Source organism: Ischnura elegans, chromosome 12 (assembly GCF_921293095.1).
Source record: "Ischnura elegans chromosome 12, ioIscEleg1.1, whole genome shotgun sequence".
Classification (NCBI taxonomy): Eukaryota; Metazoa; Arthropoda; class Insecta; order Odonata; family Coenagrionidae; genus Ischnura; species Ischnura elegans.
Window position 1 is genome coordinate 87,514,302 of NC_060257.1, and position 26,881 is coordinate 87,541,182.

Consider the following 26,881-nt stretch of genomic DNA (forward strand, 5'->3'; position numbering starts at 1 on the left):
AGCAAATACATACAAGGTTAGAACTATGAAAAAAACATGCAATGAGTGATCCTAGCGAGCGACGCTATTAATCCTATCAATTGAGACGACGTTGCTATCCTTAATAGAACGAGGGAAGAATGACATTTTAAATCTCTCTGTTCTGCAGTTTATTTATTTTATTTTATTCTCATGATCACGTCTACTATAGTACGATGGTAAACGAAGGATATGATTCTCGTCGTCTGAGAAAATATCTTTTTTTTCCTATCCCTTTTCTAAATCCGTGCTGTTCTTTTACTGAAAGATTTTGGCAATCTAAGTAGAGGTTCGAGGTTATCGTAACTCCCAGGTAGTTCACTTAGTATGTTGCCTTTATGTTAATACCATCCACAGATTAAATATGGCTATAATTGGACGAATTTCGCCAGAAATGTACCGACATGCATTTGCTCAGATAAGATCGAGTCCCCACTCTTGGCTCCACAAATGAACGTTGTTTAACGCCGATGATAGAATTTCATAGTCAGAGTGGTCCATAATTTCGCGATAGATGACAGCGTTGTGACCAAATAAACGAATTTTACTGGTATGCGGGAGCAGAGATCATTAATGTATACAATGAACAACAGGGGGCCGATTACCGAATTCAATGAATCAAACAAGAATTTGGCTTCTACTTTCCCCAAATTATTTGTTTGTAGTGTAATTACAAACAGTGGCGCCGACTCGCTGGGGCTTGAGGGGGCCCGACTCCCCTCAAAAATTCATTATGGGTGTGAGGAAAAAATGTCAGGCTTGTCGATTTTCCCCGGATTGTCTACATATCGACATTCGAGTTATCACGTTTCTAATGTTGATCATATGACTCTTCTAAAATGCTTATAAGCTTAAAACTCACTAATTATAAAATTTCCCAGTGCAAGATCCCCCCCCCAATATTTTTTTAAGTCGGCATCCCTGATTACACATCGGAGGGAAAGGACTTGGTACTCTTCTGGATGAAGTCAACGGAGGCCACCCCCTGCCAAACACCCAAGATGTGGCTCCCACGGTATTGTATAGTACGTACTTGGGGATAGACACAGGTAAAATGATGCTGCATGTGCCACTTTATTTCATCATTTCATAGCCAAGTTGTTAAGTTATAGAACGAATGATTCATTCTAGAATGTAGAGGAGACAGCAAAATATTGTTGATATCTATAATTTTCTCTACCCACCATCTCCATCGCGTTTGGTTGGCATCTAGCTGGGTGACACTGATGATTATTAACAAGTCTGCTACCACTATGAAATTGATTTGCCAAAAAATGCAAAGCAAAGCAAAAAAATATAGGTAGCAGCCCTGAAAAGAGCTTTGTTATGATGAATAGATGCAGCCATAAGCCACTTGTGCGCTTTCACCAAATCACGAAATAGGTCCTCCGTCGTTGAGAGCCTGGATCGCCAAACAAATTCTGTGAGGAACGATTCCAGATTTCCCACACGTAATCTGCCGGTCCTCCTCCTCAAGTCCCGTTTCATTACTGACCACACGCTTTCGATGTTTTGCGTGTGGGTGCTTCTATCTCCGGGACGAACAAAATTCTGAGAGTGGTTGACGGTATCATGGATGTACCCCAAACTCTCCAGACCGGCGTACCCTCGCCACATATCTGTTTTAATCGTCGTTCCCATTCTTACGTATTTTGTTATTGCCTCGTTGAGAGTGGCGGCATCCCTTTTCTCCACGACGCAGAGAAAGGTCTCCCTGGTCTCCCGGTCAACACCACCAAGGACCCACTTCGTTTGGCAGAGACGACCGCGGTTATATTTTCGACGCCCGAATGCGCTCTCGTCGATCTCGACCACGTGCCCCGGACCGCCGATTTCTACACTCGTTTCCTGGAGCCAGGTGAAGACCATCTCTTGGAAGGCCCCGATGATGCTGGAAACCGTCCTCCGCTGGATGCCTATCTCCTTAGAAATTACACAGACTGGATAGCGATTAATCCAGCCTATGACTACGGCAAGGACGTCCTCCGGTCTAGTGGCAAACCATTGAAAAATGGTTCCCACTGTGATGGAGGAACATCTCCGGCATGTAGCCAACGGGCATCTAAATACAGGCAGCCTCCCCTTCCCCTTCGAGAGGGTAGTTCTCATGCTCCCACAGACGCACCAAGCCCCAAAGCACCAAGAATTGCACTATACCCACCACCCTAATATGGGCCTTAAACGCAGATATGCTCTTACAGAACTCCATGTCACTGGTTTGGCAGTTCAGTAGAGAGTAAAACTTTGCACGTAAAACCCTCTTTTTATAAGGAGCCATGCGAGTGTTGGAAAGTGAATGCGAGCACCTTAACGTATTTTCGCAAGAATATTTTCTTAAGAATTCGTCAATTGTCGTAATGACAAGTATTCTTTGAATTTCGCCAGACGTCAGTGACATATAAATGCATTTATCTACCACTCAGTCCTATTTCAGCCATTGCGGCGAAGTTCTTTGTAGATAAGGACTCTAGAACGCTAACAAAAATGCACCCCATGAAAGACCATCCAGATTAGTCGTGCAATTTGCATTGTACAGGGAGGGTCGTGGGAATGAAGTCGAGGACGGAAATTCCGATCTGGACTCTCAGCCTAATGACGGTCGGTCAGGACTAGCTTGGGTTTCGAACAGGTAACAAAAAATTAGCTGGTGCAAACGATAACTCAAAAGCTTTCATAATTTTTCCATGGGCATATGAGACAGCAATTTTTTGAAAATTTTAAAGAACGTAGTTTTCATTTTTAAAAGAGCTGATTTAGATCGGTAAATTTCATGTCATCGATTCATATGTAAAATGCTTTACCCGCGTTTCAATAATCACGTAGTTTTCATTTTTAAAAGAGCTGATTTAGATCGGTTTAAGATTCATCTACATCTACATCCACATCTACATCTACATAATACCCTGCGAGCCACCTCTAGGGTGTTTGGCAGGGGGTGATCAATCACCAGCATGCAGCAGGCATTTGGACTCCCACATGCACACCACACCGTCCAAAAAACGTCCTGTATAATAACAAACTATACTACTATATGCTGTTAGAAATAGAATATAGAATAGAAATTCAGAAACATGCATTAAGTTTTACATAGGTTAGTAGGCTACACTACAAGTCATGCAATCTATTTACGAGTTCTCGTCAATCTATTTACAAGGCATCGCGTGCAAAGAAGAGCTGCCAGGTATGTGAAAGGTCGTTACGATAGTCTTGTTAGTGTAACTGACCTCTTAGATAAACTCGGATGGGAATCTCTGTCGGACCGTAGATTGAAAAACAGACTAAACCTTTTAGATAAATTCAAGAGCAGTGTCTTTTCTGACGAAGTTAACCATATCTTGCGGACGCCAACGTACTACGGAAGATCAGATCATATAAATAAAATAAGAGCGATAGATTGCAGAACAGACAGATTCCGAATGTCATTTTTTCCACGATCAATAAGAGATTATAACGGCAGCAATAGAACTCGTAAATAGCATGATCTACCTTTTCTGAATCCGTGCTTACAGTCATGGAGGAAGTTACGTCTGTCCAAGAAAGTCATGATATTGCTAACGACGATATGCTCAAGTATCTTGCCTATGATCGATGTTATTGAAATTGGACGGTAGTTGCCTGGGTCATGTTTGTTTCCCTTTTTAAATATGGGTGTAACGCTTGCAATGTTCCAGTCTAGCGATAACTTTCCTTCTGATAGTGACTTCTAGATATTATCTCTTAGTAAGGAGTGATCTGTGGAGCTAACTCCTTAGTTATTGAGCGTTGTGGAGCGTAATTTTCTTTAGCTTCAAGTTCCTTCAATTTATTACATGACGTAATGTACTTTCTGTACACGTTGTATAAATTGCTCTGCTTCCTAAGTTCCCTTCTGAAATCGTTGTTGAATTTATTATTTAATAAATGTATTTGTGATTTTGAATTTAGGTGTGCAATTAAAAATATGAATAGTTTCTTTTGCTCTCCCGAAAGGTTGCTATTTTTGAGATAATTGTTTGCTGGTAGCTCCTCTTTGCACGCGTTCTAACTCTTTTTTAAGCCTATTTCACGAGGATCCCAAACACTGACAGCGTATTCTACATGGAGTCTAATGAGGGAGAAGTAGCTAATTTCTCTCGCAAAAATGAAAAAGACACGTGTAGATCTTTTTTGTGTGAAAATAAAATAAATGCGGGACAATTATTAAAATCGAAAAATGATACAAAGGAAGCTCTTCTGGGGGCATCGAATGAATTCAAACGAAAAATAATGGGCAAATATGGCCATTATTTTAGCCCTAAGGCTTTTTGATTATTCGTAAGAGAGGTGCAGGTAAATAGCGCTGTAATAATAACGCTATAGCAAATAATTGTCACATGCCAAACACCCTAGAGGTGGTTAGGCCGCGTGAGTTTTAGACGGTGATTGCGAGGCCCTTTATATATTCTCCCCAGAGAAAGGAAAGAAAATTTTTTAAGAATACTTTAACTATCGCACTGACAGGTATTCTTTGAATTTATCACACATAAATGCTCACATATACTACTCACTACTCAGTCCTCTTTCAGCCATTGCAGCAAAGTTTTTTTTGTAGATATGGACTCTAAAGCGCTAAAAAAATGCACCCCATTAATGACCATCCAAAATGCCGTGCAATTTGTATTATACAGGAAGGGTTGCAGGAATGAAGGCGATGTCGGAAATTCCGATCTGGACTCTCAGCCTAATGAAAGTCGGTCAAGACTAGCTTGGGTTTCGAGCAGGTAGCAAAAAATTAGCTAGTCTAAAGGATAACTCCAAAACAAACATATTTTTCCATGGGCATATGAGACAGCAATTCATACAATGAACTTAATCCGTCTTTGCCGAAATTCTGAGCATTAATCGGAACAGTACAATAGTATCAATACTGTACATTGATACTAACCAATGTTTCCCGGATCTTGGTAAGATTTCGATCGAATAAAAATCTAGCTGGAGGAATCGAGCTGGAGGTGGAGTATTTATAGCTGTAAAGAATTCAATCGTCAGCCAAGCGGTAACCGTAACAGAGACCAGGGTTGAATCTTGAATCGTTGAGTTAATAAATGAACAATATAGTTGTCCCAAGCCGCCACGAAGGAAGCGTTCAGGAATGCATTCACGAATTTTAAAAGAAAAACACTAGTAGAGCAGTTACGGAATAACTCAAGAGCATCATGGTCTTATGTCCGGGAAGTTGAAGGTAAAACGATCGATTTTTTCCACGGTCAATAAGAAATTATAACGGTAGCGATAGACGCATAAGTAGATTAAATGACTTTTAGTGTAACCTACTAACCTTTGTAAAACTTAATGCGTGCTGCATGCTGGTGATTTATCACCCCCTGCCAAACACCCTAGAGGGGGCTCGCAGGGTATTATGTAGATGTAGATGAACACACCGTATTCAGCTTATTAATTAAACACCTAGACGCGCAAAACTTTAATGAGAGGTCAACATGGATTCAGGAAGCGCAGATCATTTGAAACCTCAAAAATCATCTATCGTGGAATAAAATATATTCGGGAAATAACAGGTATTAAGTAAATTGGGTTTTGTAAAAAAATACTAGGAAAGGGCGACGACAAAGTGAGATACGACGGCCATTCAGTAAGTATTTAGAAAAGGTAATAAAATCAAATTTAACTGGGTCAATTGTTTTACATTGTTCATTATAGTCTTCTTTTATCAATACAAATTTGTCAAGCATTTTTTCAAGCATTATGAGCCGTCGTGAAAATTTAGAAACATGCATTAATGTTTAAGTAAGTTGTAAGCTACAATATAACTCATGTAATCTATTTGTGAGTTCTAATGCTGTCTGTACAGTCTCTTATAAATTGTGGAAAAAATTCTGAATCTGTCTGTTCCACAGTCTATCTCTCATATATTTTTGTTATGATTCGATCTACGTGGTATGCTGGCGTTGGTAAGATATGACTACCCTCGCCAGAAAATACATGTCTCTTGAATTTATCAATTAGGCTAAGTTTATTTTTCAGTCTGCGGTCTTATAGAGATTTCCATTCGAGTTTATCGATGAGGTATTAACACTAACAAGATTAACAAGAAGTAAAGAATTTTACCGTACCTGGCAGCGCCTCTTTGAATGAATGATCATTAATGGGGTGCATTTTTGTCAGCAGTTAAGATACCTTGTATACAAAGAACTTTGCCGCAATTTTATTTCATTTCTCTGGAGAAAATACGTAAAGGGACTCGCAGTCACCGTCTAAAAATCACGCAACCTATCCACCTTTCGGGTGTTTTTTGACTTTTTGAAGTAGTTCGACTGCTTTAACCCTTCAATATCCGACTTAGGGAATAATTGACCCTTTATCTCGACGCAGGTTATCTAATCGGAGCCTATGTGGAACTGAAGGCAAATTAACTGAAGCCTTGGCGTGCAAATGAGCGGTACCAGATGGCAAAATCATGCTCGTAACTCATTCAAACAGCCCACTACTTTGCCCATTCCAAAGCGCTGTTGCCATTTTCCGGTGGTCCACAGCCACGTGTTTAGCAAAGTTAACAAAATCGTTATTTTTCATCGCAGAATCACGCTTCAAAGACGTACTTGATCGCATGATTGACAGGAGTACTATGCAAACAGTCATTTTTTGATTATTGGATTGATTGATTGATTTCCAAATTGCAGTCATAGGGTCACTTTTCGGGAGGGAAGCCCCCCCCCTGGGAGGGTCCAAGACACGGGCCAGCGAGGCCGAACGCGTCGAGGAAAGGGTTGAGGATTAAGGACCCTACGGAAGGTGTACCACGCCCATCTTCGGACTACCTGCTCCATGTCCCCACCAAACGCACCTTAACCGGGAATTGCAATATTTCCACTGAGCTGTTGATATCAGGTGTTGATAGTGTTGCTTGTGACAACGAAACGCGCAGTGTCTAAATAAAAGTCGGTGAACATATTGCAATGCCCAATTTTACTTGTATTAAGAACTTCCACCGCGTCGTGCCTGCCATCATACAAGATAAAATACAATACTCTGTGCACTTAATTACAAGGTCATAGGGACATCTACATCTACATAATACCCTGCGAGTCACCTCTAGGGTCTTTGGGAGGGGGTTATAAATCGCCAACTTGCAGCGTACAAGAGGATTACCACATGCACACGGTCATAAAAATGTTACGAATACTGACTAATTATACTTCCACATTCATGCAAATACAAAACTTGCCAACTTCTTTGAAGGCAATCTACCTATGCAGCCAGAACACACAAATATATGCTGTTAGTGATTCTTAGAAAATTCAGTTGTTGTTTCTAATCAGATTTAATTATCAGATCAGTCATTTCTTTCAGAATTCAATAATGTTAGCTTACGGTCTCTTGATGTCAGACGCGGTGGAAATGACGTGGATGATATAGTCAATTGATTATTGGTAATGTATGTATTCCTTACTCCCAGGAAGAGAAATTCTTCGGTAATTGCCTATATTTCCGTCACTTTCTATGATCCTGCAGGTCTTTCTCGTTTCCCTAACATGTTAGCAATATTAAATTACTATTGAGTCTTTTTCCAATATCAGTGGTTTTGTGTCTAATAGCGGCCAGCAACAATTGCAGTCGACTTCTTGCAATTCTTTTTTGTTTTGTTCCTGGGCCGTATTCTATTTTGGATCGAAGAAAATGCTGGTGACTACTACGTCAAAGAAGGAGTGATTAGCGCATTTCAAGCATAGCTTGCCGGCGAAGAGGTAGTTGATTTGAGCGAATGCTAACATCGTTGAATATTATAGTGGACGGAAGAGGTCTGAAGAGGCAGCCTTAGGGAAACGCAGGAAGGTAGAATTTTTTTAGGGAGGGAACTTAGTTCGTTTGGGTCATCGCGGGCATTATTTATACCACTTTTTTCTTACCCCTCCGACCACTTTCCATTCATCTCTACCCACCCGATGCCCTTCACCCTATCCTCCTCCAATATGAAGAGCCTGGGCTTCGAAGTATGTACCGTATTCAAAGGAAAAAATCATAATTCTTGGTTGTGAGTCTCTTGGTGGCAGAGAGCTAAGTATTTTTGCTCAATAATATATTGAAGCTGGGTGTGCGCTAAATTTTAAAATAATAATATAAAAAGCATTGTTTTTACGTCCCTAAGGAAATGTAATGCATCGATCCTTATGTCAATTTTTTTTCGGCCGTAATGTATTAAATATTATCAATAAATACAGGAAGAAATGAAAGGATTAAATTGAAAAATGAAGCGTAACGGTCGTGTATAATTGAATATTTTAATGTAGACCTCATCCTTTAGATTACTTTTTATGCTTACGAATGTATAATAGAGAATCAATTAGTAAAGCCGCGTTTACACCGGAGTTTCAAACAAAGTGTTTCAAACTTTTGTTTGGAACAATCTCGTTTGAAACAGTCGTTTCTTACAAATGTTTGAAATTTTTGTTTCATGGTTTTTATTTTCATGTTTCATGAAAATGTTTGAAACACTTTCGACCTTGATCACTACTCTACTACACTAAATATGTACATTCTGGTTCTTGGGGCCAGTCCTTCTCGGGATGTATTGTGCAGAGGATGTTGTTCTAGCCGCGGCGGCGTGTGTGATCTTATCAAAGCAGCGTAGACCAAGGCGTTACTGGGCGAGACCGTCTCTACAATACAGAGCTACGTACAGTGGGAATGACCTGTTTGACGAATTAAATAGAGACGATATCGACCCTCTCATCAGGTGAATTGCGGACGGACGGAAGCTTCAAAACCTTTATATGAATGTCCAGTGAGGATTTTGAATACATAATTTTAATGATTGGTCAGAAAATTTCCAAAATGGATACAAATTACCGAAAGGCTATTTGTGTGACAGAAAAACTAGCCGTAACCATGGCGACGAGTGGTCACGTGAGAGGTAATGGAGGTGGAATCGCGGAGGGGTAGCGGGAGAAATGTTTCTGTTTCATGTTTCAGCGGTACATAGTTACCGAAACAAGCGTTTCAAACAAAAGTTTGCTACACCCGACCTCAGGTGGAAACAAAAATTTCTGTTTCAAACTCTGAAAAACTGTTTGCAGCAGCGAAATGTTTCGTCTACTAACAGTGGCGCCGACTCAATGGGGCGTGAGGGGGCCCGAGCCCCCTCAAAAATTCTTTATGGGTGTGAGGAAAAAATGTGTCAGGCTTGTCGATTTTCCCCCGAGATTCGAGTTATCAGGGTTTTAATGTTGATCATATGACTCTTCTAAAATGCTTAAAAAAAACTTAAAACTCACTGCTTATAAAATTTCCCGGGGCTAGATCCCCGATTTGGCCCCCCCCCCAATATTTTTTGTAAGTCGGCATCCCTGTCTACTAATGCGCGCTTTTTGAGATGATTGCAATTGTTGTTTGAAACGCGTGTTTCAAACTCCGGTGTAAACGCGGCTTAACACTGATATTTCATTGGTGATTGAGTGTTTTTATGCCAAAATTAAATGAAGATCTTTTTTAACCTTGCCAATTCGTATGCCCCGTGGCGTTGCTTAAAAAAATATTCCCTCCTATCCAAAGTACTTAAACCGTTTCCCTTCTCCACTCCTCTCTTGTATTGTGCATCGGAAACATAATGTTTCTTTGAGTCGGGATGATGCGAATACGCCTGTGTTTTGAAAACTTTTTCGTCTGGCAGAGATCAAGAGGTCGCCCATAATCCGATCCGGAGGAGACCCAACGAGAATACATTATCTTCCCTTCTTTCCCCGTATTTTCACTTTCACGCCTTGTAGTGCCGAGAGATTTTGGCCCTTGTGTGGGCTTTGTCGTGTCAACTCGTGTATTACTTTGTTAGCGGTGTGAAATATTTTTTTTTGTTCTGCTTCTTCGAAAAAAAAAGTGTCAAATTATGCGTTCCTTTCGCGGGGAATGATGTAATGCAATAAGAATTGAGTTTCGCTGAAAATACCCCGTAATGCTCATAACGATTTGACCATCTCCATTCTTATGCACAGGTCAGGTCGTATTACTCCTATTGCACGTCTATGAGGAAGCCCACGGTCCTCAGTATGTAGAAGTCCTTAGGAGTTTGACGTAAGTGGTTGATATTGCATTACAGACATGCTTCGACGAAATTTACCTGCAGCTCATACTGGCTAGTCTGTTTAATGAAGCGCTTTTTGACTTACATGTTCAGTTGTAACCAATGGATAGTTCATTACACTTTTTAAATTTATGGTTTTGTTGAGTTGAAAAAAAGCATAAGTTTTATACTGTATTAAAGTAAATATTTTGTGCCAAAGGATACACGAAGTTAACCGCAGAAGTTGTTTTAATAAAATAAAAATATAATTTTTTCGTTAATACATTAATGACGGGATCCGTGGGTGAGACGCTGTAGAAAACTTATTATAAAATTGATAAAGCGCATTTTCATGGATGGAAAGTATGCATTTTGCTATAATTTTGTACATATGCCAAGCGTACGATTTGAATTGCGTCCGAAGATCTATTGAAGAAAGCATATTGAAAGGGAAAGTAGTTTTTCATGAACCGTTGTTCACTTCCATTCAGTTTCATAATCCCGTGGATCTTGATTATGCATGCATTTGTGTCAGTTGGACTGTGAAATCGTTTTTCCCTCGCTCAATTCCTGGCCTCAATTTAATCGTAGTTAAGAACCAATAAAACTGCACCGCGTCAACGGCATGCTTGTTTTACGATTAGATTACATTCTCCCTTCGCGGTATCCTAAAATGGCGAGGATTTGATGCGGCATGGCGATAACATCTCTGAGTTCTGCTGGTTTTAGATTGGAACTGTCTTCAACCTTATAAGAAGGGAAAGGCATGATTGATATAGCAAAATATGTTGTACCTACCACTAATATATATTTTATATATTTACTTTCTAATCCCTCTAGGCGTGTGGAAGGATTTCATAGTTTAATGCACCATCTTTATTCCCGTTCGTGGAGTGGGATAGAAATGCAGGTGATTTTCATGAGAGGATGTTATTGCTTGCTTTCTCATTAAAAAGATTGCTTTGTAGGCCCTTACGTAAGTTCCTGCGATTGGGTAGAATATTTCAAGATTACGACAAAAATATTAACTCCGTCAAGGCCTGTTTGCTCTATAAATTAACTGTACGAGTTAAAGTATAAATGTATGAACGCGAGAATGAACTCGAAAATGCACCAAGTAACCACCCAACTTGTGCGAATGCATGTAGTAAAGAAAATAGAGCCTGTTCTAATTTGGTCCAGCCTCCGTTCTGGTCCACAAAAATCATTCATGCAAACAGACACGATTAACTGGTAAACCTCTCTCAAAACTCATAGAATTAAAAAATAAAAACCTCGTAGAGGATTTTTTTACGCAGAACTTATGTGAAATGAACGATACAATGAGATATTCGTTTTTAAAATAAAACGCAAGTTCTTTACCCCTCTGCTTTGTGAGTCTTTTGAAAATTTAAGTTCTTAATAGCAATTAAAGAACGTTAAAGCTAAGCCTGTTGATTGTTCAAAAAGCTTGACAAATCCTTGAATGCACTGTAAACAGTTTTGTTTGATAGATGTGTGTAAATTTTATGAAATAAAACTCGGTAGACATATATATTGTTTGTAAAAAATTTTTTTTAACGATATCGACGAAAATGAGATACTAAATTTTCGTTTTGAATCGCGCAGTCGTGGCAGAAGTTTCTTAAATGAGTTCTTGAGTGTCGACTTTTTTGTTCGTCTTTAAGTTCCATGTGGCAGTGGTCAGGTGTCTATCTTCACGGCGTGTTAAACACGTGACCTAGTCCAACATGTGGTGTTAATTAATTCTTCCCATTCACCCATGCATAACAGACAGTCTTGCTAGGACGAGGACTCTCGCTCTTGTTCCAAGTTATTCCCACGGTTCGCAATTCCGATCCCATCTTTTAAAGTGTTCCCTTCGGAAAAATCTCGGCACACAACAAAATTGGAAGCCGGGAACCAGAGTGGACTCCTTCCTCCTTATCTTTTCTTTCAAGCATTTTCCAGTCGTGTCATAAAAAAGATGTCGTAATCGTCGACTCTTTGATGCCAATCTCCCTTTCCTGTATTTCTCCCACATCCTTGAGGTCCTTCTCTTTGATTCCATTAAAATATTCTCCCGTGTCCCTCCCAATCATTCCGAAAGGCCGATTCTTCGACATGGCTTACCCTTAATAAATATCTTCTCCCTCTCCCCTTTCAGAGCTTAACGATTTTATAATACAACGGTCAAGATGACGCGAATCTCCCTCGAAGCTTTTGCTTTTAAGTACCATCGTAGGGAAAGCGGGCGACCACCTTATCAAGGAAATTTACGATCCACCCCGCTTTTTTAAAGTACTCGTGTCTCGGAATCCCAAAATTATATGTCTCCGCTTTTTACGGCCCCCACTTCGTTCGTTGAGACAGCCCTGTCGAGACACCACCACCCCATTCTCCTCACGTCTCCTACGACCAGGCCTCACCACGTTGTGTCGCTGCCACTACATCTACGTCTACATTATACCCTGCAAGCCACCTCTAGGGTGTTTGGCAGGTGGTGACCAGTTACCACATACACAGCTCACGGTCGTAAAAATATTACTCACGCATAATAACAAAAAACCGTGCACATTCGTGCTATGGCAACACTTGCGGCCGGTCAGTGATTTCTATATCAAATCCATGCAAGGATAGAATAATAGAAAAAAATAAACATGCATTGAGTCGTTCTAGCGAGTGACGGGATGAATTTTATTAATCGAGACATCTTTGCTGTCCTAAATGTTTCGAGGGTAGAATGAAGTTTTAAATCTCTCTGTTTTGTTTTATATTTGCAGTATTTTCTAATGATCACGAATTGTGTAGTCAGACGGTAAAACGAAGGATGCGTTTGGTCGTCGGAGAAAAAATAGTCTCCGAATTTACTACGTAAATTTATCGTGTAATTCGCCCCTACGTTCCAGATAGCACACGCGTTTTATTTTACTTCGACCGGCAATACGTTCTCATTGTTGAAAGAATACTGTGTTATCGTATCCCTATGTTCAAAATACTCCTTGTGACTTCTCTAAACAAAGAACGTTACAGTGAGAGGTGGCCCAGAAAAGGAACTGCCCTCCCTGCAATGAATATGTGAAAATGAAACGCCTTTGATTATTATATTTATTTATCTTCATCTCCCCGAAAACAGCTCATTGAAGGCCTTTTACATCGGGAGAAATAACGTTTAACAAAGACTATCTCATTCAACCAGCTTGGTTAGCTTTAAATGTCTCTGTTTTGTTTTATATTTGCAATATTTTCTTATGATCACGAATTTTATAGTAAGACGGTAATTGTATAATAAGACGTTTCTTGGTTAGCTCTGGGATGAGCTCCATCCTCAAATATCCAAGCCAACGTCCATGTGGGAGTACGGTGGCTCGCAGGCTATGATGTAGACTTAGAAACAAGCCTTAAAACAGGATGATACGATATAAACGATTTGTGTGAAGTTTGGCTCAAGTCGGTTATTAAATAAAAAGCTGCAGCCCCCTCAATGTTTGGTGGAAATCTCCGAGCCGTGTCCCGTTCCACGAGGATGTAAGCCGGCTGAATCATCATGCCCTTCCTTCTCGTGATGTGAATGCTTGTTTCTGTGCCTTTCCGTTTCCCGTATTCAAGGGGCCGCACTTCCACCTCCCATAAGGTCCACCACCTCGCTCGCTCGCTTCCTTCCCTCTCAACCCCTTCCCTTGTTTAATGCATGCCCCACTCTCCTCCCCCGTCTGTCTCTCCCTCGTGCATTCCAGTGGCTCCTCTCTCCTTCCTCCCTGACCCTTCACCCCTCGCTTCTCCTCGAAGGGTTCAGCTCGACCGGCGCCTCTACGCCACAACTTTGCCGGGACACTCTCGGGGAACACTTGTTTCCCTGGATTGCAATTACGACCGCGGAGACGTGGGCTCTTTCAATTTTACGATTGCCTTTATTCATCAAGTTCTCTCTCGTGAAAAAGACTTTCATAAAATATAAGACACGATCTCAGGCGTTACTTCGTGGGGAGTAAAATAAAATTACTTTGATGCGTAGTTTTCCGCGGCGTTGTCTAGATGATGTCTCCATGTTCCTGGGTTTCACCGCGTGGATTTTCGTTGTTGTCACATTTTAAATAGCACGACCCGGGCTTCAGCATCTAATGCTATCAACCTGATGATAGCATTAGATGCTGAAACTCGGGTTGTGCTATTAAAAGAAGTGTGTAATAGAACAAAGTAATTTTATTTTATTCTATGACTTTCATAAAATTTTATTCGCATCAAAGGATAGTTTCAGTACGAAAGATGCATTTTCTCATATTTAGTATGGAATGCATTGATGAAAAATAGTTGTTTCGGGCTTATGATTGTGGAATATTGACATATTAGTGGATTCTTACCTTCTGTCAACTGTCCTCAAATTATTTAATTTGCCTCTTACGATCGGTTTCAATACATTTTGCATAATCTTGTGGTGATATTTTCACCAACATTACGAAGCAGTAATACACTTAATGTACACTAATCATTCTTACTGTCGAACGTATGCTTGGTGATGGAAGTTGTATTGTTTAGTGAGAACTCTCACCATGCCCGAATTAGTGTGCACCCGTATCCTTACACTTTCTCTTTAAACATTTAAGTACCCGCGTTAGTTCTATGAGGCCTGATAACAATGGGGTATAGCCAATTTGTTGTCTTACATCTGTGATTAGTTTTTGACTAACGTTTGGTTCCTGGATGAGAAAATGATCTCACTTTTTATTTATCACGTCAGATTTTTAAGCTATAGGATACCCTATTTTTGTCTCATGCGTCATACAAAAATTGCAAATGAAGGAATATAAAGGGAAATCTTACCTTAAATACTGTCCTCACAGAATGATTTAATTTGATGCGCGTGAATGGACAAAAAATATCCATGCGAGCAATCCGCTCAACACCTAACCTCCCTTACGAAGTAAAGTGGGGTCTACGTTCATGTGTCACTGTAGTGTCTCCTCCATAACTAGACTGCTATGCACTTGTTGTTTGTCTCCTATGGAGTCAGTCACCCACCCCCTTCGGATGAGGTTAATGTCAGCCAATTGGAGAGCAATGATGCCTCCTGTTGTGGCATTTTTTAGTGTCCCCCCCCCCCCCCCCCCAGAAGTTTGTGGGGAGAATTCTGGCTGGTATGCTGTTCACTCAACCCCAGGGATGTTGTTTTGCGGAACTGCCGGTCAACAGGGGCAGTGACGTAGCAGTTTAAACATCGCCCTGTTTACCCCTCCACTCCCTGGAAAAACCCCTCCCCTCAATTCCTGTCTCGTCGTGTGATACGCAACCCTCTCTTCTGCTCGTGGCCTGGTCGTGGACGCATGTCTAGTGAGACATGGCAAATTTAGAGCAATTATTCTGCTGGTATTTAGCTGGTAATGTTTCCTTTGGGATCATGAATTACTATCATTGTTTCCTGTAATACTTCTGATTTTGAATACTCTACTTTGAATAGATATCGAACGATAATAACTCGTAAATTATTTTTGGCAACCTTTTTCTTGTGAGCTGATTTTTCTTGTTTGTGGAGTCTTTCCCTGATCCAGTTTGTGACCGACGGTTGGAGTTTTCCCTATGTCTGGGCTTACGTGAACAATCAACTAGATTTACGACGTAACGCCACACTGTGATCGACTCTCGATCTAGCTGAGTGGTCACAATTACAAAAGGAATAATGAAAGACGTGGTAGAAGAAAAATAACTAGTTTTGAATCATCATGCCAATTCTATCCATGTTGGAAATGGTTTTAGAGGGTAGAATGTTCGGGAAACGATCGTTAGGGAGGGGACAGAAAAGAATAGGATTTTTAGATAGATTGAAAGGGAGTAGGCCTTACCGTGAATTGAAGAAGGCAGCGCTGGAAGGAAAGGGAGGCTCCCAGATCACTTCTTTAGTACTCCATGGAAACCTACCTTAATCGGTAGAATACCATAATAATAATAATAATTCTACCCTAAACCAGCTCAAAAATTGAAGTCGACAGGAAATGAGTTAAAAATTGTTCCACGGCGCAATCCTTCCGTAGATAATCCCTTCATCGTGGCGAGCGAAACCCCCTCGTGATCGCCTCGTAATGCGGTTGGCGCTTCTCGCGTTCCCGTCCCCAGGAGAGTCATTTTCGCCCATACGCGCAGCCTCATTCAAACATCATTGGGACACGGTGACTGGCGCGAGCCCTGCTGAAGGCACTACTCATCCCGCGAACCTCCTTCATTGCCCGACCGTCACGACGGTATAAGAGTCTCAGCTGGTGTCTTTCTGGGAGGTCTTTTTGTATGAGTCCCAGGAAAACAACTCACTTTTTCGAGGTTTGAACGCTTTTAATTGAAGCTTGGTATTCGATCGTATCCAAAGATAACGAAATGAACTTCGATGAAACGTGCAAGTACATCGCATGAAAAACCTCCACTGTCTTCACCATAGACCATTTGAGAATCGGTGTCTTGAAGCAAAACATAAAAACGGTGAATGTTGAGCGTTAAAACCCATACAGCTTCAATAACCTTACCGCGGCGCGGCTAATCCAACTCTCGACGCGCGGAGAAGAACCCTGCCGCGCGATCGAAAAATCAATGTAATTTCCGGCGACGCAAACTTATTTCAAATAAAACTGCATAAAGACCTCAAGAAATCTTCAAACAATGCTCTCATATAAGTTACTCTGCGCGACCTTGCCGAAAACCTATTTGAAACTCTATTTAAATGTAAAACTTCGTCGAAAAACAGTATCCGCCATTTTGTTACTGCACGGTAAGAATTTATGGGCTGTATTCTTTAAGATTACGGAAAATTAAATAAAAAACACCATGCTAACAGGTTATGTGGTTTTTTATTCGGCAAGAATCCACCCATAACTTCACCATTCACTTACTTTGGAAGATTTTTAGAGAAAATTGAAGACGGGCGTTTTTATGGAAATTTGCTCACGTTTGAGCCTCTGTATCTCAGAAACGGGTAAAATCAATGTCAAATGAAGTACATATCAATAAATTTCAATCATTTTTGAGTATACCTGCGAAGTTTCAAGCTTATAACTCAAAAAAAGCCATTTTGTAATTTTGTCCGGCTTTTTCCGATTTCCGCCCACTGTGCGTCATCCTTCGTGGGGCGTTGCGGTGCAAGAGCAAGACTGATGCATCAACCATCATGAGTCGCTCCATGTGCCCCCTTTCAAGCGTGAAGTCTCTCCACCCCCCTATCCCACACCTCCCCACCTTGTTTCTTTCCCCGTACCAGACCTCATTCCTCGTTTATACTTCTATTTGTAAACAAATGATAAATTAGGGACCTATCTATACGCATGGGTGACGACGGTGGCCGTTTCCGAAGCAAAAAATAGAACCAGAAACAAATGCCTCACGCGGATTGTTTATCTGTTTATTCTTCACCACCTTAAATTTGAATTTCAAACTCTTAAAAAGCTATGAATAATATGTAATTTAATAAATAATAATAATAATAATAAGATTTTTAAAGTTCGTGCGTTTAAAATTCCAGAAAGTGAGTTTGGCAGCCTAAATGTCGCATTAGTTATTTACTTAAATTTGAACTTTTAATAGCTTTGAAGAATATTTTTTTAAATTTAATACTTTATTCTTACCCGTCGGAAAGTAAAATACTTTTATAAAATTTTACTTTCCCGAGGGTTTCAATGCATTATCATTTGATTAGTATGAGATCGTTTCAGGCTTGGCGGGGTGGAAATGCGATGAATCCGTGAAAAAATAAACAACAAATGATAATTTCCATTTTATAATATATTACTCCATTACCGACCATGGTTTCTACACACCAGATCGTTTTGAAGGTGTGGAATACAAAATGTATAGAAACCGTTCGTGTAGTGAAATCAAAGTATTTGTGGAAAGTTAGGAGTATCTTTTAATTTACTTATGTGATAGAACTCCACCGTATTAAGCCCGAAAAAAAACTTTCTTTATGTAATAATACCAGTATTTTAATTGAAACTGTTTTCAAGAATTTATATCAGAGAAAATTTTTGGTAACTATGTTACCATTATTGCATAGTAAAATCTTTGTTATGTTGTGTTTTTTATTTTCTGTTACTGCGCCGCCGAGTAGAATGCTTTTGTTGTTATGCATTTGCTATCCAAGACGTGGTTTGCAGGGTGGATGAGGATAGACTTCCCTTGCGTGGACTAAAAGTCTTGATTCTCTCAAGAAAGGCATTGAACCGAAAATAAAAGTGTGTGGAACGTGCCTGGTGTGCGGTTTTCATCGACTACCGAGCCCCGAGTGTCCCCATGCAGCAAATGCATTTGCCCCTCGGATAACTGTCTTTCTTCGGGAAGGAGAAAAAAAATCTCCCCTTATTCTCTGGTTTGTTGTTGGCGCCGAGTCCATTCGCCGATGTACATACATTCATACTTCTTCCATCAACACTGCAGTCTTGCCAGCTACATCGACCATGTTTTCTTTCCTTCCCCCGAAGATATTTGTACAGCGAGAGATACGGGGACTGATGACAAACTATATGAAGACGACGGTTGTAGGAACCTTTCCCGCTAGGCGAATCCGACTTCTTGATAATTAGCATGTTCAAAATTTTTACTATCATCTTGAAATGATCACTTAATGTACAATAGACCCTTTTTAAGAATCAATTTTTATCAAATATAAGCGTTTTAGCTGACAGCCTAAAAAAATCAGGATGATAGCGTTAATTATGTAGAAGTGATGCGTCAGTAAATAGAGACAAAATAGTTTCAGCCAAGCTATGATGATGGGTTCTCAAATTAAATTTCGTCTACTTATAGAAATAAATTGAATTACGTGAAAATTACAAAATATTTCCTTCGTATTGTGATCCAGTAGCATTTCATTTAAAAACAGCGTTTTCACGCTTTCCTTTTTGCTATTAAAATTAAAACTTCGCACGTTTCCATTGACTAAAGTTACTAAGCTTGTCTGTGTGTGTGTAAAAATCTGACTCTAAAACGAGAATGTTAACGTTCCATTTTGTAAAAAAGTTGATATGAGATGGTTAAAAAATGGTAATTATAAAATAAGACCTAGGCATTACACTATCTTATGACACCTGAAGAATGGATACGGTAAATCTCGTAGATGGTGAAGCTGGACTTATTCTCTCTCTGTAGTCGACAAGCTCTAGCAATCGTTTCACCATCAGCTTCCAGTCATTCTCTTCACACTTCATCGTCCCTCTGTAACAGCTTCTAAGACGGGCTGCTGGAGGAGTCAACCCTTCTGTTCTCTGACGTCTTTTCCCATCCCAGCGGTCTCATCGGATGTTTTTGTCTCCCCGTTTTGGTGTGAAGTTCACGCTATAAACCCAAAAGGTGAAGGGGAAAGCTCGTTGTATACTTAGGGGGTGGGTGTTTGGGGTATATGGGGTCATTTTCATTTTTTTTCATCCTTTTTCTCCCCCCAGTTAGCATCCGTAAATGTTGTATCTTCAGTAGGCCTGTTCTATTATTATTGTATCTGGCTGTCCACAACACGCAATCGATTTCCAAAGCCGTAAAAAAGCATACCGTACTCTAATTTTGTTTTCAATGGTCTACTGCTGTATATAACCTTTATAAAGAACCTTGCAGATCATATAAATAAAATGAGATGGATAGACTGTGTAAATAGCAGATAGATTCAGAATGTAGTAGTTTTTTCGCGTTCAATAAGAGACTATGAAGGCAGTGTTAGGACTTACTAATAGGTTAGTTGACTTGCAGTGTAGCCTACTAACTTATATATTCTTTAATTCATGTTTCTGAATTATCCAAGTGTTTCTTACAGCGTATACAGCCTGGTGTGCATTTGAGAATCTTCTTGCATGCTGGTTATTGATCACCCCCTGCCAAACACCCTAGAGGTGGCTCCCAGGGTATTATGTAGATGTATGGAATAAAATTCTTAAGAGGACGCATCATTCCCGCTCGGTCGCATTGTTTTGTCGCCTCGCATTACTCAAAGTTAAGCTCACAAATTGAAATATTAACCCAATTCGCTGTAATGACGAGTCTAGCTCGTTATGAACTTTCGATGGCAAACCGCGCAATGACGAGTGTATCTCGTCATCGGATTTTCATAAGTTTATCACTATCTAGAGACACAATTTAATCATTTTGAAAGCTTAAAAATGTTAAAACATGCATAGTATACATAAATAATTCATATTACACGAAACATGATGCATTGGAAGGATTAAAATGAATTTATTCGAGTAGCAATAGCTGTGTTCTCCATGTTTAATTATCACATAATATTTCACGGTTCTACGTTTATTACAAATTACAAAATATCATTTCATTACCTACCATTTGAAAAAGAACCACAGAAAAAAATAAATAGAGAATAGGAGCACGGAGCAGAGGAAAAAAAAGGTCCCTGTGAAAAGTGACCAAGGTTGTATATTTTCATTTCAACATGGATTTTCACAAAGTTAAAGCCGAATCAATTGAATTCAGGAGCACGATATTCGGAAAGTTAATCGAATTGGGAGGGGTTAAGGTGTTTGCATAAAACCTTCCTCAATATTTGCCTAATTTTGAGGTAAAATGGTTAAATTTAAGATGAAATTAAATGATGCGATTATAAGAACGATACGAAATTAAAGAACTACTCTTTACAGAGTGGAGAAAAGTTGTGTGTGGAGTGATGCGGCTCCTTAAAACCGAAACAGTAACATATCCTGTGGGGGGTCAGGTACCCTTCGATTACACCAACCCTTCGATTGTTTAGGACTTCCTTCCCTCTCCTTCTGTTTCCCCCATCACCCGATTCCTGGCCCGTCACCACCGTCTGGAGGTTTTCCGTCGCCTTGCGTGCTTTCCGGGGCTTTTGGTTGAGGGTATCCTCATCCCCTTAGGATGTTGCGTAGAGGGGATATTTGAGGTCGGAGCCGAAGGCTGGTGGGGCCTCAGAGTAAGGATATTTCCTCTGAGGGTGGGGCTGGCTGGCTGGCTCTTCCCTCCCTCAGGTCCCTCAGGGAGTTGTGTTTGGCCCTCTCCGAGTTCCCATCCATGACTTTAGAATGTTCGTGCGTGGTTTGACGTATCTCCCGGCTCGAATATTTTTTCTCCCTTCCTCGACTTGGGATTTTTTTTTCTTCGGGGAAAGGTCGTTTTCTGTGGATGCCAACCAACCCTTGAGGGTTACGTGGCTTTTTCTCTTACCCTGACGTCCTTCCACGTTCCTTTTTTCGTCCGCTGGCCAGTTTCCCCTTTGGCCCTTGTGGTGGAGAGGAAAAATGACCACCTCTCCTTGCCCTGGTTTTGTTTTACGACGGTCCCCGAGGGGATTCACGGAAAGGAATTCGGTGATTGAATAGTGCGATAAAACTCTCCCGCGGGATCGGTTAAGCTCAGTAAATGTCGTACTGCAGTGCGTCCCGCTTCATCTACATGTACGAAATACACTTCCAGCATTTTCTACGGTGTTTGGCAGGGAATGACTAATCATTAACATGCAACGTGTGATAAGTCTGATGCGGAATTAATCATTTTAGAAAATAATGATAATAATTAAACGTGCAAGTGCGTATATATGGTGTGAGCTTCCACTAAGAACACATCATTCCATGCTACAAAATAGAGGAACACATTTTTTTTATTATCTACCATAGTATTATACCGATTAAGGTAGGTTTCAAAAGAAAATTGACGACCACAAATTTTTGTATATAGCAAAAATTTGTCAAGTGTCCTTAATTAATATTAGTTATCCATACAAATTTAGTAAACAAAGGGTTTACTTCGACAAAATTCAGAGAAAACATAGATAGAAGGATGGAAAAATAAGTAAAACGGAAAAGCATGCAATTTGTATCGAAGAGTTTGCAGCGATTTCGTGGATTAGGTGACTGTTACTATCGCTGAGGAAAGAGTGACAGTATGAAACTCCAATGACCTTCGATGTATTTCCTTTATAATCCTTTCGTTCCCTCCTCCCTTAGCACTTCGATTGAAGGAGGCAGGAGTGATCGTTAGAAAAGTTCACTGCGGGTGCGCTCATGATAATGTTTCATGGTCATTTGAAATCGCGGAACGTTGGAACTGAAGCTCTTCGTTTGTTTTTTCCCTGTCGTATGTCGGACGTAATTTTCGCTTGCTATATGTTTCTTCAAGTTTGAAGAATCAGAATAGTAGAGTACTAGGGAAACTTTCTCTCGAGAAGATAACCCTTTTGAGGAAAAAGCACCGAAATGTCTAAATCTTCTCATTTTATATTTATGCTTATTTTATGCTAAACTTTTTTAATGTATTCAGTGATGATTTAATTATGTTATCGTTGGTAGTAATCCGTTAAGTGAAGTATCAAGTATTAATATATTTGAAAAATTCTTCCTCTCAATTTATTCCAGGAGTGGAGCACTGTAGTTCTCGGCATAAATCCATCAGACATGTCAAGCCACTTTTCTTTCACCTTGATTAATGGGTCTCAGCGCTTAGTTTTTAATAGTCACAAGTCATAACAGTCCATCTAAGTAGTCGCTGCAAACCATAAATCATGAAAGGGATTCCATTACGAAAACGATTATTTTTTTATTTTGGCTCGAATATCGCACTGAATTTTCAAATTCTCACGTGGGCAGAAGAAGGAAGACAGGAATGGGAAAAGCTTTGTCTCAGTTTCTGTTCTTAAAAACAGATGAATGATTGCTCTTTTTTATCTCACCTCATAATTATCAATATGCTATATTGAAGCGTTCAAGTGCTGAAACGTTCTTAGCTTACCTAAACTTTCTTTTCTTTTTCTGTTTGAAGGCTTATATATCCCCTGCACCTCTCCCTTGAGTATAGCCCTTACTCCTTGATGTTTTATGTTTATAGCTTTGACGGCGATGTATATCAACGAGAAAAAAGGTCGAAAGGTCGCGGACACACACTATGCCGTGCTTAAGTCACGCGAGACTTCTTTATCACGGCATTTTTTCTAAATATGTAACCTAAAACTTTTCGTGCTCACTATGCTAACAACGTCGCCTTGTTTAATGCATTTCCACGCGATGGCTCGCTCAAGCTGAAAGGACGCAGCGTCCTGCGATGGAGACGTCATCAATTGAAACGTCACATTATGTGGAAATGGATGGATCGTCTCCCTCCCTCGGGGTATCGTGTGACTTATGAAACATTAAAAAGAAAGAAATCTCTCGTCTTCTTCTTTTTTGTATAGCGAGCGGATGCATCGCGAGTGTGACTCGATTGTGTGTGTGCACAGTCGCCTCTCGCTGAATATGACGCGACTTAATGCCCCGTAATGGATTGCAGCTAATGAACCGCGGTGGAAATGAGAGAAGAGGTTTTCGGATCCCGTCATAAATCGTCCCTGCACACTCCGCGCTTACTTTAATCGAGCATTTTTCTTATCAGCCGCGGGCAGTGCATCTGTGCACGTCCACTCGCTCCTTAGCCGAGAGAAAGAGAGTTCGTGGGGCAACTGTCTATTGCGCTCCCATAAACGGAAACTTGATCTCTCGGGCTTCTAATGTGAGTGCGAACTTATAAGGGATCCCCTTTTCCCTGAGCCGATGGTGGGAGGCAGAATTGCTGTACGACTTGGGTTAATGCAGGGTTAGTGCAGCATATCCTAATGGAAGATGAGGTAGAAATCGACCTGTTTATGAGATGCAAACATCGCAGTCCGAAGTTGAAAATTCCTCGCGAAACGGGAGGGATGCTTTGTGCTAGTCATATTTCTCCTCACTTTTCATTTTCGTTCGTGATGCGCACGGATTCCCGCGCGTGTTTGTGGATATTGTACCAGTCCGATTACAGGGAAGGGAAGCTTGGTTTGTTAAGAGTTGTTACTGCAAAAAGGTGCAGCGTTACAGATTGTGGGATGAGTGGAGATGGATGGGCAGCTCTTCACAGGTTGATATGTTGTGTATGTTGTGGTTTGGAGTGTTGTTAGGGCATCCCCGTATTAGGGTATCATATTAAAATGCTTATATTTTTCTTAAATGTGAATATATTTTGTCGCATGAAATTACCTCGAAGACTTTCACGGTGTCATGAAGAGGAATAGTCCATAGTTTGGGGGCGTTTTTCGCTACCGATTGACCGCTGTCGCAAGTGATGTCGACGCGGGTGGTTGTAAATTGAGTTTTTGCTTCCCATCCCGTGGGCCCGGGTTCAAACCCGGAAGGTGGTGGAAGTGGAGACTGCTCGATCCCTCACCGAGTGCTTTGTGGAGGGCACTTAAGTTCAGCTTTCCGTCTGTCGGATGGGACGTTAATCCGTGGACCACTTGGTGCTTCGTTAAGAGCAGGCTAACACCGAGTTTCTCTCCACTCATCGCTGTGGCGCAAATGACGTAAGCTGTCGGTCGTCGTCTCCAAATAGCGACTTACCTACCTCATTATCTGGCGACGGATGTTACTTGTTCGAAAATCGGTCTCATTCGTAGAGATTGAAAATCTCTCCTGTAAATATTTACCAAGGGCACTCGCAAGAACCCTACATAAGGACGATTGTCTTCGTGCGCTCCGATCGTCATTTGTCCAAAATTCGTGTCGCAAGTTAATATGGTGAATCCCGCCGATGGCAGCGCCGACCACCAATTGGGAGGCAGCGTCACTGCTATTTTGCCATTGCCTCTAATGGGAGAAACGTGAGAGTCCCTTGCAAAATCGTTGATTACTCAGGAAGAAATGGGTTTACGTAATTATTGGTGGCCAGGATTCTTTTGCGGAAATTCATCTGCGAAGGGGAATAATAAACTTCTGGGTGTGAAGATCAGGATGTTGTTTAAAGACAAAGTACACGTGAGTCATTGTAGTCCGCCATTGCGGTTGCATGAAAATTTGAAGTCATTTTGCTCCTAATTTTGTGCGTTAAGTCTCATTATTTTAATAAATATCGAAATTTAAAAGGATATTACGATACTTTTTCAGATAGAGTCCGAGCTTGAGAAATGGATGAAGGCTATTCCAAGGAAGGATTGCGCTTTACCACTTACCGTGTTTGCAAATGTGTTTTTGAGTGTGTGACATACACTTTCGCCCTGAAGATATCACATAATTAATTATTTAGGCGTATAATTATTTTAATTTGTGATTAGTAGTGACAGCATTGATTTTATTGTGTTGGTGTGTATCTAGTGTTCGCTACGAATCTACGACTTTCGCAGAAGTTTTTATGTTGTAAGGAAACATTTATGTGGCTTGAAATCACATGTGGAACGATTAAAAGGTCATTCGTAGAGAAAAAATGATCGATTGTTGTGATTGTGAGTTCGTGTGATACAATTCTCTGCTGATTATAATTTCAGTGTTTTTAGAAACGATTGTTGAAGTGTAAATGTTTGCATTTTGATATTATTCGTATGTTACTTCAACTGCCTTTGCGAGGATAAGACTCTAAATTACTAAATAGACTGGATCAGGGTAAAATTGTGATATATCGCTGCAAGTATGAAGACTCTGCCTTGTTCTAGTGCAATGTATGCTGTTTCAAGATGAGTGATTCATTAGATTTCTTTTTGTCTCGAGCAATCATTCTGTTTATTGCCCGTTTATTCCGTTGGAATGCAAGGTACGTATTCGGTGATCTTAAAATGAAGAAAATCTTTAAAGTCGTTTTAGGTGTTCGGTTAGTACCTATGGTGAAAGAAATAGTATTGCTTGATACAAAATCCGTGCGCACCGATATCGGCATCAGTGAGGGTGAGAGTGTTGTATTTTCAATGGGCGATGCTGTCTGTGTACGTGAAAGAATTCCCGCATAACAATGCAATTTGGGTTCAATAACAATGCATCGATCTTGCATAGCGGAGCAGTTGTTTAAGTATACTTCGATTTCAGAATCATTTATTTATTCAATCGTGGATACCTATGGACCGTGTATACCTCTTTTTTAATGAGTGATATCGAAGCAATTTGTTTCAGTCGTGAAATGAAGGAATAAATATAAATTCGTAATGTATTCATATGACGTAGTGTAATGTGAGTGTAAAATTAGAAATTAGTAAAGTTAATCACTGCTCCCACAACGTAAATATTATATTTCGAGGGTTAAATCAATCATTTACTATACATACCTAAAATGTGAGCGCTTCCATGTCTGTATAGCGTCTGAGATAATGGTTTAAAGTCATCAGCTTGTGCCGAAAAATTGTAAACAATGATCCGCCATGTTTCAAATGTGTCTGTAGGCTGCACTATCACCTGAGCTTTCTCGAAATAGTCTGTCAAGATATCATGGCGAACAGACCTGCATGCTGCAAATTTCTTGTATATTCATTCATTTATCGATTTCCTTCCTTGATTATATCGTGCACCTGAGGTTAATTGGCGGATTTTCGACTTTTTCAGGCAGTTAAAACAGTTTCTTACGGATGGCACCGGTGCGAATATAATTTCACTTAGCTGTACTATCACAGACATCTGGGTTTATTCCATCCCATCAAATAGAGATATGACTATAATCTAACTCATCCTATCAGAAAAATTGGTAAAACTCATCATTGTTCGCCGTAATTTGGTTAAATAAAATTGAGAAATAACATTGTTTCCCTATTGTAACCTCTGCTACCAGCCTCGCATGCGGTGGGCGGCGCCACAGCGGCCAAAGTAGGAACTTGAATTACTTGCGCAGCCATTGATAACATGTTTCAGATAGGACATTACCGTCCTTATATAGGGTTCTTGGGCACTCGATTAAAGTGGGCCGAAAAACATGGCGGTTAAGCGCAGTATCTGTTGCCATTTCGTGCGCATTTTATTTGGCGGCGCCGCTAGTTAGTTGTATCTCGTTCAGTGTGACTTTCGACATTAACCATTTTGGAAGTGGTAATTTTTTTTTGGTTGACAGTCGTCTCGCATGCGTTAAATGTGTAGTTAATACGATTAATTGGCTCAATCGCTTATTAATGCC

General features: G+C 40.4%; 1 protein-coding gene across 1 annotated transcript in view; it reads left to right on the forward strand.

Moving 5' to 3' along the window:
* Positions 1-26,881, forward strand: part of LOC124169721 (frizzled-2-like) — a 468,711-nt gene that overhangs the window by 134,177 nt on the left and 307,653 nt on the right. The window lies entirely within an intron of this gene.